At 56.1% G+C, this 12086-nt stretch overlaps 1 long non-coding RNA gene across 1 annotated transcript; it reads left to right on the top strand.

Annotated features, from left to right (window-relative positions):
- Positions 1-3055: 3055 nt before the first annotated feature.
- Positions 3056-11884, top strand: LOC114228435 (uncharacterized). Its single transcript, XR_008556803.1, has 3 exons — positions 3056-3114; positions 11395-11682; positions 11823-11884. It is a non-coding gene; the product is annotated as an uncharacterized LOC114228435 (long non-coding RNA).
- Positions 11885-12086: the final 202 nt, after the last annotated feature.

The raw sequence follows: 12086 nt of genomic DNA, 5'->3' as shown, positions 1-12086 counted from the left end.
GAATCTTTGATCTGCTGCCTGTTGCACGCCCACACTGGGGATTGAGCCCACAACCCAGGCTTGTGCCCTGAGCGGGAATGGAACCCTGACCTCCTGGTTCATAGGTCAAAGCTCAAGCACTGAGCCATGCCGGCCGGACTACCAGTCATTCTGTGTGGAAACAAAGGTAAGGAATGCAGGGGTGGTTACAACGGCCGACAGAAAACCAACAGTCAGCAATCCCTACGCCTGTGGGGAAGTGGAGTCCAAGGTGACTGGTTTTCCGTGGATCAGGGTCAGTGTGGTCTCGGTTGTTTACAGCACATGATTGATTTTGTGAATGAAGCCAACAGCAGGGAAGTCCTAAGAGGTGTTCTGGCTCAGTTGGCTTCTGCCTGTGGGTGTCTCCTGGGCTGAGGTCACACAGGACTCTGGGACCGCGCCCCCTGGCGGTCACCACGCCCCTCGGGTTCCAGTAGAGATCTACCTCTCTGGCCCATTTGGTATTTCCTGCCAATGGATGTGTCACCAAGGGACCCGACCACAACCATGCCCTCGGGTTGTGAAAAAGAACAATGAGAGCAGTGGAAATGGGCACCACCGCATAACCCTCCAGTCTGTAGATTTCTTTCTAGACATGAACATAATCAACCCTCCAACCCACTGGGGTTGTGACCCCTGACCTTTCCCACGTAGCAGGAGGGCAGTTAAATGCCACATCCAGGTAGACCCTTCCACGGGGAGGCACCAACGTGCAGTCCACTCTGTCTGACTCTGGGGGCACACCTCCCGGGGCCTCTCCCCGATCTAGAGACTGGATGCATGCCCGGGGGTGAGACCCCCACGGTCCTTGCCATTCCACCTGTGCCCGTCTTTCCCCTCCATCCTGGCACAGAGGGGCCAGACCCAACCTACAGAGCTGTTAACATAGAAAGCATTCAAACCTGGGAAGAATTCTTTGTGAGTTTATTTGAGCCAAACTGTGGACAATTGCCGGGAAGCAGAGTCTCAACATATTGGGACAATGCTCCAGAGATTGGCGGTTCTTCACCTTGTTTTACACATTACAGTCAGAGGAGGGGACGTAGGTGGGTTCCAGGGGCTTCACTGGTGATGGGTTAGAGAGGCGGGAGGAAGCAAACGGGGGAATCCCGTGGGAATGGATAGAAAGTAAAAGGGTAGACACATACTTAGGTGGATGCAGGACAGTTAACAGTTCACATGACGACAATGACAATGAAGGAATTTATGGTCTTCCTGGCGCCCAGGCACATTGCTTGTGCTCTGACGGGTCTGGAAAAAGCGAAGTTACAAGGGACCCACATCCCACAGGTGCATTATCTCAGATGCCAAAAGACAACAGGCTCAGGAAAGATGGAAGTTGATCTTGTCAGGGAACATACAGGCCTAGGACGTGACTCCCCACCATAAACTGCTTTTTAATGAAAGGTTTTCAATTTCAGACCATCCTGTGTGGTCACTTGAGGTCTCTTGAGTTTGCAAGGCTGCCAGGCCGGCCTCCCCGAGCTGGTCAGGGCAGCAGGTGGCCTTTCTCGTCCACAGACCCAAGACGGGCTCTGGGAACAGGCTGACCTGGGCCTGGGCCTGGCCCGACCTCAGGGAAAGGAACATGTCACTTGAAGGAGCAGGTGGGGCCCGAGGCAGGTGCTGCCCACCCAGCCTCTCCACCCGGGACTCACGCTCCAATGAACACCCGACACAAACAGCTCCTGCCTCCGGGCAGCACGGCCACGCGGCCTGTGTGACCTGGAGCCCAGCCTCCAAGGACGTGACCTCGACAGGCGGTCACCAAGGTCGAGTTCGAGTGAGAGAACAGGGAAGCGTGTGGGAGTCGCCCCCAGTCTTTCTGGGGCATGTCGGCCTCCACACAACACAGGAGCCGAAGCGTCACAAAGACAAACGATGGGCCGGTGGACGGAGCTACGGGGTGTCCGCTGCCTGTCACTCGTCCCCTCTGTTCCCGGAGGGAAGGCGGTCACACGAGGTGCTTTCAGGCTCTGCTTCTCTGCACCTCACGTGTGAGCGTGTGCACCTGGAACATGGTACCAGGGGGAGACACGTGCCAGCGGGTCCTGGACGCTGCCCAGCACGTGTTCAGGCGCCCCCCTCGGCCACTCCCCGCTTCCCACAGGACGTCCGACCCTCTCCACTGTCCTCAAGCCCTCCTGCTGCCTTCTCGGTCACGGTCAGGGAAGGGCCTCCTCTCATAGCTGACGGGAACCGGACAGCAGGTGCCCAGTCCAGCCCGGCCAGTGTGGCTCAGTGGTTGAGTGTCGACCTATGAACCAGGAGGTCACAGTTCAATTCCCGGTCAGGGCACATGCCTATGTTGTGGCCTGGATCTCCAGTGTGGGGTGTGCAGGAGGCAGAGGATCAATGATTCTGTCTCATCATAGATGATTTTATCTCTGTCTCCCTTTCCTTTCCTCTCTGGAATAAATAAAAATATATCTTAAAACAAGAAAAGAAAAAAAGAAAGGCTGGTGTTGGCCAATTGAGGAGAAAGTTCCTGCAGAAGCGAGGGAGGCAGAGCAGCCTTCCCTGGTGAAACTGATTCCCCAGGTTCCATGAAACAGGTGCTCGGCTTTTCCCGGGAGGAGGGCACTCCCAGGCTGGCTTGCTGGTCTCTGCAGTCTGAGACCCCTTGTTGCGGGCATCTGAGTCATTCGAACCAGCGGCCTGAGCATGATCCCTTCTCCAGAACTTCTCCAGAACCCCATCATAACTCCCAGCCTGGTGAGGTGCGGCGGAGGGGGGGCGGGGAGGGGGAAGGAGAAGGGGGACAGAGCAGTGGAGATGCCAGCTTAGGGTTCCGGGCCAGAGCTCACCCCGAGCTGTACCGGGACTGTGTCCACCTGACACGCAGACACAGGAGAACCACAGGAGGGGCTGCTTGTGAGCATTTCCCTGACTGAGTCACGCCCCGCAGATCCGTCCCTGAGGTTGCACAACCCTCTCCCCTATAAATAGGGAGGCACATTGGCCTCTGGAAGCCTGTGGCTCCACCTGCAAGCCTCCTCCTCCTCCTGCCCTCGCCCAGCCTGGCAGCCAGCATGAGGCTCTTCCACATCCTGCTGCTACCTCTCTGCCTGCTCTTTGCCCAGGTGGGCCCAGGTGAGCTGGGGACCAGGGGGCACTCTGCCCGGGGCCGGGACCGGGTGAAGGGAGCTGTGAGGAGAGCTGGAGACACTGTTCCCTGAGGGCACAGGCTTTGGGCAGCATCCCCGAGGCCCAGGGAATGATGGCCGGCTGTGTGCTGCCCCTGGGGTCTGCCTGCTGCTCCTGACCTCCTGTGGGGAGCCTGAGGGGAGCACAACCAGGCGATTGCCCGGGGGCTGGGCCCGGCTGCAGAATGAGGGCTCATGCCCAGCTCCCTGTCCGACCACTAGGGCTCCGTGCCCTCTGCCTTGGCAGCTGCCAGTACCTCCCAGCCCCACCAGGTCTTGGGCATCCAGAAGGACCCTCTCTGGGGTCACTGACTCCACCTGCGGACGGCCCCTCGCCCAGCGCGGCCAGCTCCCTGTGTTGCTGCCAGAGGCACAGGCTGCCAGCCCCAGGTCTCCCGGGTCACCGGGTGGGGCCTCCCAGGTGCCCTGGTGTAAGCAGGTGCTGCCTGCCCTGCCCACAGACAGCTCATGGCCGGTGACTCACCTGTGCGGGCAGTCAGGGCCCAAGGGCGGCCGAGACCTGCCCTGCGTAGCCCCTCACGCTCTACCAGCTGGGACACCTCCCCGGGAGCTGCCAGCTCCTCTGGTCAAAGCAGCCGGACCCTGAGTCAGACAAAGCGGGACCTTTGGGAGGAATCCGCGAACACGTTTCAGCCAGGCCTGTCCCTCACTCACTCGAGGCTTGGAGCAAGGCGCACTCTCTGGGGTTGGTCTCCTCCTCTGCGAAACGAGGGGGGGCTCTGAGGTGCCCCAGCTCTGAAATGCTCCTGAAGATCCAATCCCGCCACTCCAGGACGTCACTTCGTCAGACACATGTGGCTACTCTCCTCCGGTTACGCCTCGGTGTGCTCATCTGGAAAGTGGGTAGAACGTGTTCTAACGCAGAGGTTTCAATGTTGCTGGCTGGAAACCTCGGAGAGGTGGCAAATCCATTTAGAGGCTTGTGTTTTCTCCAAAGAACATTCTCTCCTGTTCTGCCAGGGTGGGCCCTGTATGAGCGTGCGTGCTGTGTTATGACACCCTAATTCCGTGTGTGTGTGTGCGTGTATGCGTGCATGCATGCGTGTGTGTGTGTGTTCATGTGTGTGCGCACGTGCATGTGTGTGAATGTGTGCACGGGTGTGTGAGAGTGTGTGTGTGTGTGCACGCGTGCGTGCATGTGTGTGAGTGTGTGTGTGTGTGCATGTGGGTGAGTGTGTGTGCATGTGTGTGAGTGTGTGTGCATGAGTGTATGAGTGTATGAGTGTGTGTACGTGCGTGCGTGTGCGCGTGTGTGAATATGTGTGCGCGCGCGTGTGTGTGTGTGGAGTAGCCATGCTGCATCTCTCACGGCAGTTCACTTCAGACTCAGAGTGTCCGGATGCCGCATTGTCAACGTTCAGATGGACTTGCCCTCTATCAAGTCTCGGGGTGATTGGGAGCGTCCCATGCAAAGCACAGAGAACACCAGTGCTCCCCGCGATGCAGGAGCAGTGGTCTCACGCAGCGCTCTGATGGAAGCACTAGCTGAGCCCTGCCGGGTGGCCTGTGGATTGGAGCACCATCCTGTGCACCAAAAGGTTGTGAGGTTGTGGGTTCGATTCCCTGGCAGGACACATACCTAGGTTGCAGGTTTGATTCCTGCTCTGGGAGCATTCTGGAGGCAAGAGATGCATGTTTCTCTCTCTCCTTCTCTCCATCTCTCCCTCTCCCTCTCTATCTCTCTATCTCTCTCAAAACATCAACAGAAACATATTCTCGGATGAGGACTAGAAAATCAATAAAGGAGGAGCTGACCCTGTGGAGCAGGTAGTAAGCTCAGGATTAGCTCAGATACTCCCAGGCGGGCTATCTGCTCTCTCCTCCGACAACACGTCAATCCTTCTGCCCAAACTGGCCCGTCCGTGGCCCTCTCAATGGGGACTGGACACCTCGGGAAGGCCCATGCCTTGTGGGGAGCAGCCGCTCTGCAAGGGGAAGAGCTGTGCCCACCGGGCTGAGGCTGGGGCTCTGGTCACCGTGGGGCCCTGCAGGCACCACGTCTCCTGTGCTGCGACCTCTGTGTGACCTGTTCCCGTTGGGGACGGGGCCCCAGGACAGGCCGTACCTACACAAACATCTTCCACGGGAATGTGTGTGCTGTCCGGACGAGGTTGGGCGGGGTGTGGGGGACAATGATCCCTCCCAGTGCCTTTGCCTGTGATCCTGTCGAGCCCCACGGTCTCTGCTTGACTCCCCGGGCCGGGGGCTGGGTGTTCCTGTGGGTGTTGGTGCCGTGGTCCTGGCTGTGTGGCTGTTAGGGTGGCTGCTGCCCCCATTCCAGCCGCTGCCCACGGGGGCATGGACGGCTGTGGGATCCACGTGATCACCAGGTCCGAGCTCAGTGCACAGAGGGAGCCTGCTGTTTCCGGGTCTGCGTGGTCCCTGCCGCACCCCTGGCTGACTTGGCCCCCCTCCGGCCCCGTGGGCTCAGCCCATCCCTCTCCTGGACGTGCCGTCAGAGGTCATTTAGGCCAACCTGGTGGGTTCACACGTGGGGAAACCGAGGCAAACAGGAGTGGGTGAAGGAGAGCTGCGGTCACAGCCGGAGACCACAACATGCCTGCTCACAGTTTTCCTCTCTCTTTGAAAAAAAAAAAAATGCAGTGCCCACATTTATTTCATGCAAGTGGTCTTTCTGTGAGGATAGAATGATGTCAGAATGACACAGTGACCCAGGTCCCTGAATCGGCTAGTCAGGAACCCAGCCAGGTGTCTCCACATTAAGGCCATTGGAGACTGCCCTGGCTGGTAACTCAGTGGTTAGAGCGCCGGCCAGCGCTCCACAGGGTTGTGGGTTCGATTCCTGGTCAAGAGCCTTACCTGGGATGCAGGTTCACTCCCTGCCCCTGAAATGGCCGCTGGGGAGGCAACCAGCTGATGGGTCTCTCTCACATCGATGTTTCTCTCTCTCTTCCTTCTACTCTCTGAGAAGCACTGGAAAAAATATGCTCGGGGAAGATTAACAAAAAGAAAGGCAGGAAGAAAGAAAGAAAAGGGCAGTCTGTGGCTGTCCACTCTCTGCTTCAGCCAATCGTTAGCTCGCAGCTCCTATGTGCAGGCCCTGCCTGGGGAGGGGCGCCGGAGAACACAGCCCTGACCTGGTGACTCTATATGGTAGAAGCCGGGCCGGGAGGAGCCTGGGTGTGTAATTAATTACCTAATGACATCGTGTTGTGAAACGCCGGCCAGGGCAGGGTGCTGGGGCGCATGTGACTGGAGGTGGGAGGTGACCTGGCCTGGCCACCCAGGAAGGCTTCCCGGAGGAAGCTTAGAAGCCAAGGAGAGGTGGGGTCGTTTTGGTGCTCCTGGTATTTTTTAAAAAGTACAGTTGAATTCCTCTCCACATTTAAACATCAGGATTTGTCCCAGACGATGTGGACTTTTTGATCTTCTCTTACAAACACAGAAGATGTGGCAACAGTGAGCTGCAGCTACATGGTTGCTGCTGGTCTAGCCAGCCTGGCTCCCCGGTCACCACGGGCCCCACCACTCCCTGTCACCTCTCCGCAGCCCAGGGCACAGATGTGCACCCTCTGCAAGCTGCTGAGGGCGATGGAATGGACAGCCCTCAGGGAGGTCAGGGAGCGGGCGGTGGGGCAGGGACAATCAGATCTGGAGACATCCGGTGGGGCAGCCTGATGAGAAAAAAAACAACCACAGCTCTCCCTTTTCTGATTGTTTTTCATTTGTTTTTAATCCTCACCCATGGATAGTATTCCATTGATTTGTAGGGAGAGTGGAAGGGAGGGGGAGAGACAGAGAGAGACACGTGTATGTGAGAGACATAGCAATTGGTTGCCTCCAGCCCGCACCCCACCCTGGGCCGGGATCCAGCCTGCAACCCAGGTACATGCCCTTGACCAGAATCCAACCTGAGACCCTCTATTGGGCCGATGCTCTATTCACTGAGCCACACCGGCCAGGGCTCACTTTTAATTTCAACCTCACAGCCCTCTAGGGAGAAGGAACCATCTTGATCTCCTTTCTGTGGGTAAATGATAGCCAGAGGCACGTGGTCGGTCACAGGCAGAGTGAGGACAGAGCCGGAGTGTCCTGTCAGTGTGGCATCCCATGTCTCTCAGGCACAGAGTGAGCCCAGAGCCAGGCAGGGTCGTGGGGCCAGACATGGGCCAGGTCCAGCGAGGCCTTAGGGGGCATCTGGGTTCGGGTGAGCCCGGAGGGTCTATAAACTGGGAGAGGGACAGACCAGAAATGGCTTCAGAGGCCGGTGGCTACAGCGTGGAGGCGGAGATGAGTGTGGGGAGCAGGCAGCATGGACAGCGCTCCCCTAAACAGAGACCTCCCTCTCCATCCCCACGTCTCCTGGGCGACCAGCAGCTCCCAGGAGAAAGCATTGGTCCTTCCCTGCCATTCTCTTTCTTTTTCTATCAGTGTTTTTAAATATATGGTTATTGATGTCAAAGAGGAAGGGGAGAGAGAGAGAAACATCAATGATGAGCGAGAATCATGGACCTGTTGCCTCCTGCACACCCCCTACTGGGGATCAAGCCTGCAACCCGGACTTGTGACCTGACCTGGAATTGAACCATGACCTCCTGGCTCACGAGAAGAGATGAGACGATGCTCAACCCCTGGGCCTTGCCAGCCAGAGGTCAGGCTGTTGTTTAACAGTCTCACCGGGTCTACCCTTCCAATGCCAGTGAAAGACGAACCCGTGAATCCAGCTCGAACCCTGAACCCTACCTTTCTCCCCCTCCTTCCCGCGGCCTCTGGAGCCGCCTCAGGCACGCACCTGCACTCGGGGCAATCTGGACAGGACCTGAGTGACAGCTGTCCCGAGGTTAACCAGAAGCGCTGCGACAGTCCGGCCATGGAGGCCTCTGGGAGAGCGGGCTGCGTGGGCTGCGCCTGCAGAGGAGGCTGGGATCTTGGGTGCATCCCGTGTGCTCTGCAGGATTGCTGCTTTGCAGGTGGGGCTTGTGTGAGTGTGTCCCCAGGTAGCCTGAAGGACTCCCAGGAACCAGAGGCAATCCTTGCAGGCCTCTGCTCCTCGTGGGACGGCACCGCCCTAGCTGACAGACAGCCTCTCCCTCAGTGACCACAGGGGAGGGCACCCACCCTCAGGCAGCCCCTCCCAGGATGACTGCCCAGCCACCGCTTTGTCCTGACCAGGGAGAGAGCCTCAGACTTGCCAGGGCGCAGAGGCTCCAATGCAGGCGCCTCACTTCCGAGCAGCCGGGGGGTGACCCCATGACCAGGCCCTCGATCCCCACTGGAGGGGTCCTGGCAGCAGGGGTGGCTGACACCCACGTGGCCCTCTTTGGCTCCCAAGGAGCAGCATCTGTGTTTGCTCCTCCCACCCACTGCTGGGTCTGGGCAGCCCTGTCCTGGCCCTGCTCCTCCAGCCTGAGTTCTCATGTGATTGGTTCCGCCCAAAGTCCTGGGAGGAGGCAGGGGTGTGGCTCCTGGCCCTGATCCAGTCTGGGCCTGGTTCTTCCCCCAAACCCATGTCACCTTGGCCAGTGGCTCCCGCCTCAGCCTGGTGATCTTTTAGAACATGACATTTATAGTCTAGTCCCGGCTCCCCAGGGCTCCCTGCTCACACGGTTCCGAGGGGTCGCGTTGTTCTCATTGTGTAGCAGGAGGCCAGCCTCGGTGCCCCACTTCAGGTCGAATGACAGAGACCAGGTTGCATTGTCAGCAGCCTGGCCAGCACCCTGGGCTCCTGTGTCTCTCCCCTCCTCGTCTCAGCTTTGAAAGGCTCCCACGCTCCTCACAGGGTTCTCTCAAGACCAAAGATGGCTCCCTGTGTCCTGGGTGGTCGCTTATAAAAGATTTTTAATGGATTTCAGAGGAAGAACGGGAGAGGGATAGAGCGAGAGGAATACCAATGAGAGCCTAGCTGGTTTGGCTCAGTGGGTGGAATGTTGGCCCTGGGACTGAAGGGTCCCAGGTTTCATTCCGGTCAAGGCCACATAACCTCAGGTGCAGGCTTGATCCCCGGCCACACCTGGGGCATGAGCAGAAGCATCCAATCAATGTGTCTCTCTGTGTCTCTCCCTGCCCCTTCCGCTCTCTCTAAAAGTCAATGGGAAAATATCCTCAGATGAGAATTAACAAAAAATAAAAAAGAAACAATGATGAGAGAGAATTATTGATTGGCTGCCTCCTGCACGCCCCCACTGGGGATCAAGCCCACAAACCAGGCATTGTCCTGACTGGGAACCAAACCGTGACCTCCAGGTTCATGGGTCTACGCTCAGCCACTGAGCCATGGCTGCTGGGCTATTTCTTGGACGTTCCCACTGTGATTATCATGCTGATCATGCAGCTTGGTTTGTGTGTGCATTTCAAGTGGGTGGAGACCAAGGGTGGTGGCCTGGCGGCTTGGTAGGCTAAGCTTGGATTTGATTGTGAAGGAGAATGTCAAACTGTGGTAGGAAACTGCGTATGCTAGTTCACACGCTCACAGTCAGTGCATGCAGGTTCCCGTTGCCCCACATTCATGCCAACACTTGCGAATATCAGTCCATTCCTAAGTGAGCCATCTGCTCAGTGGGGTGCTCACCGGAGGGTTAATGTGCGTTTCCCTGGTAAATAACGCGGTGGGTACGTTTGTAGGTCGTTCCTGGCCACGGGGACACCTGTTGTGAAGTGCCTCTTGTCTTCTGCCCACATTTTGTATCAGATTATCCGTCTTTCCTTCGTGATTTGTGGCAGTGCTTTATCCGTCTGCAGACGAGCCCTTTGGCAGTCATATGCACCACAGACACCTTCTCCCTGGTACCTAGATTTTTCGCTATCTTAATGGAATCTTTCCGAGAGGGTTTTATCGTTGCTTTAATGAGGATGGTAAATGTGTCATAGCTTTTCCTTTAGGGTTTAGGCTCTTGGGCATCGTAGGAAATCCTTTCTAACCAGAGACATGAAGAAAAGCTTTGAGAGTGTTTCCTGTGAGCCGTGTTGGGGGAGAGGGGAGCTAAGGGTGACGTTTTTTCAATATGGGTCCTGCCTGGGCAGGGCCTCAGCGTGTGGGTGGGAGGCGGTGGCACAATTCAATCCAGGACTCCAATCAGTGCAAAGCCAGAGCCTGAGAGCCACTCCAGGGACATCCTGGGCGGCATGGTTCTCTCTCACAGAGAGTTGGCGGCCAGTCCTGGGCCTTCTGTTTGGAGAGTCTCTATGTCAGAGAGGAAGGCAGAATACATTCCAACCGGAGAGAGCAGTGAGAGCAACACAATGTGCAGGTTAAAGGGACACCTGAAACCCATACAATTTCATTAGCCAATTTCACCCCAATAAATTCCATTAAAAAAGTTAAAAGAAAGAGAAAATGAATATATAAGTATTTTATTCTTTTACTTTTATTTAGAAAGAAAAGAAAAAAAGAAAGAAAGAAAGAAAGAAAGAAAGAAAGAAAGAAAGAAAGAAAGAAAAGAAGAAAGAAAGAAAGAAAGAAAAAGCAATGGAAGCTCATGGGGTGGCCATCATTTCCACCTGGCACTGAAGGGCAGGACCCGGCACAAGTGGGGCTGGGGCGGGGGTGGGGAGGGGCGCTGCGGGGATCACCTGAATGCGTAGCACACAGCCGGAGCGTTTAAGCTGTGCTCACTGGTTAGAGAGACACTTAAGCATGGACACAATACGTGTGCATGGACAGAAAAGCCCATTAGAAAATTGCCATGTTGGTTTAAAAACAAGGGTGGATGAATACGTCCTAAACTATGTAGGATGCTTATTGTGAATAAAGTAATACATTGACCAAATGTGGCAGAATTTGGAACATGAATATGCAAAATAGGAGTTGAAATTTGTGACGTTTTTTTTTTGTTGTTGTTTTTTTTTTAAGACACACGTAGACCTGGCAGGGCGGCCTACTTGATTGGAGCATCCTCCCATACATGGAAAGGCTGTGGGTTCAATTCCCGGTCAGGCACATACAGGTTTCCAGCTCCATCCCCACTTGGGCTGTGTCCAGGAGGCAACAGATTGATGTTTCTCTTTCACAGATATGTTTTCTCTGTGTGTGTCTCTCTCTGTCTCTCCCTTCCTCTCTAAAATCAGTAAACATATCCTCAGTACACATTATTTCTTAAACAGACATGAGTATTTGTGGAACAGAGCACGTGTGTTCTGGTGACAGGGTGAAGCAGAGAAACCTTATTTGGGGACGAACTCGGGACAGCTGTCTGGGCAGAAGGAATCCCACTCACAGCCCTGCTCCTCATCCTCTGCTTTGGTTTAGCCACAGTGGTCACCAACCTCAGACAAGAGCACAGACCTCAGACAGAAAACAAAGAGCTGAGTCAGAGGAAAAAGGCCTCAGACCGAGGGCACAGACCTCAGACGGAAACAAAGACCTGAGGCAGAGGAAAAAGGCCTCAGACGGAGGGCACAGGCCTCAGACGGAGGGCACAGGCCTCAGACGGAGGGTACAGGCCTCAGACGGAGGACAGACATCAGACGGAGACCTCAGACGGAGGGCATAGACCTCAGACGGAGGGCACAGTTCTTTGCATGAGCAGCCCCAGAGGTCAGTGGGGGCGCAGTTCCTGGGAGGGCACCGTCTCTGCAGTGCTCTGGAAAGGGCCGTGTGTCCTGTGTCACCAAGTGTCCTGCAGTCACGTTGGCTGTGAGCCAGGAGCCTGACGTGTCTTCTTTGCCTCCTCACAGGTACTGGCCTCCTCGCGAGTCTGATATACAGGAATCCAGAATACATATGTGCCAAAAAGGGGGGGACCTGCAACTTCTCCCCATGCCCACTCTACACCAAGCACTTGGGCTACTGCTACAGAGGGAAGGCCAAGTGCTGCCTCTGAGCTGGAACCACGGGGGAGACAAAGCCACAGGGACTACTTGTAAGCGTTGTTTTCCTAAAAGAAAACCTTATTTTAAAGCATGGCTCCTTCGGACCCACATGAACCCTGTGTCTCCTTT

Source organism: Eptesicus fuscus, chromosome 8, assembly GCF_027574615.1.
Source record: "Eptesicus fuscus isolate TK198812 chromosome 8, DD_ASM_mEF_20220401, whole genome shotgun sequence".
In the NCBI taxonomy this organism is placed as follows: Eukaryota; Metazoa; Chordata; class Mammalia; order Chiroptera; family Vespertilionidae; genus Eptesicus; species Eptesicus fuscus.
Note: the sequence above shows the minus strand (reverse complement) of the source record. Positions and strands in the feature narration are given on the sequence as shown.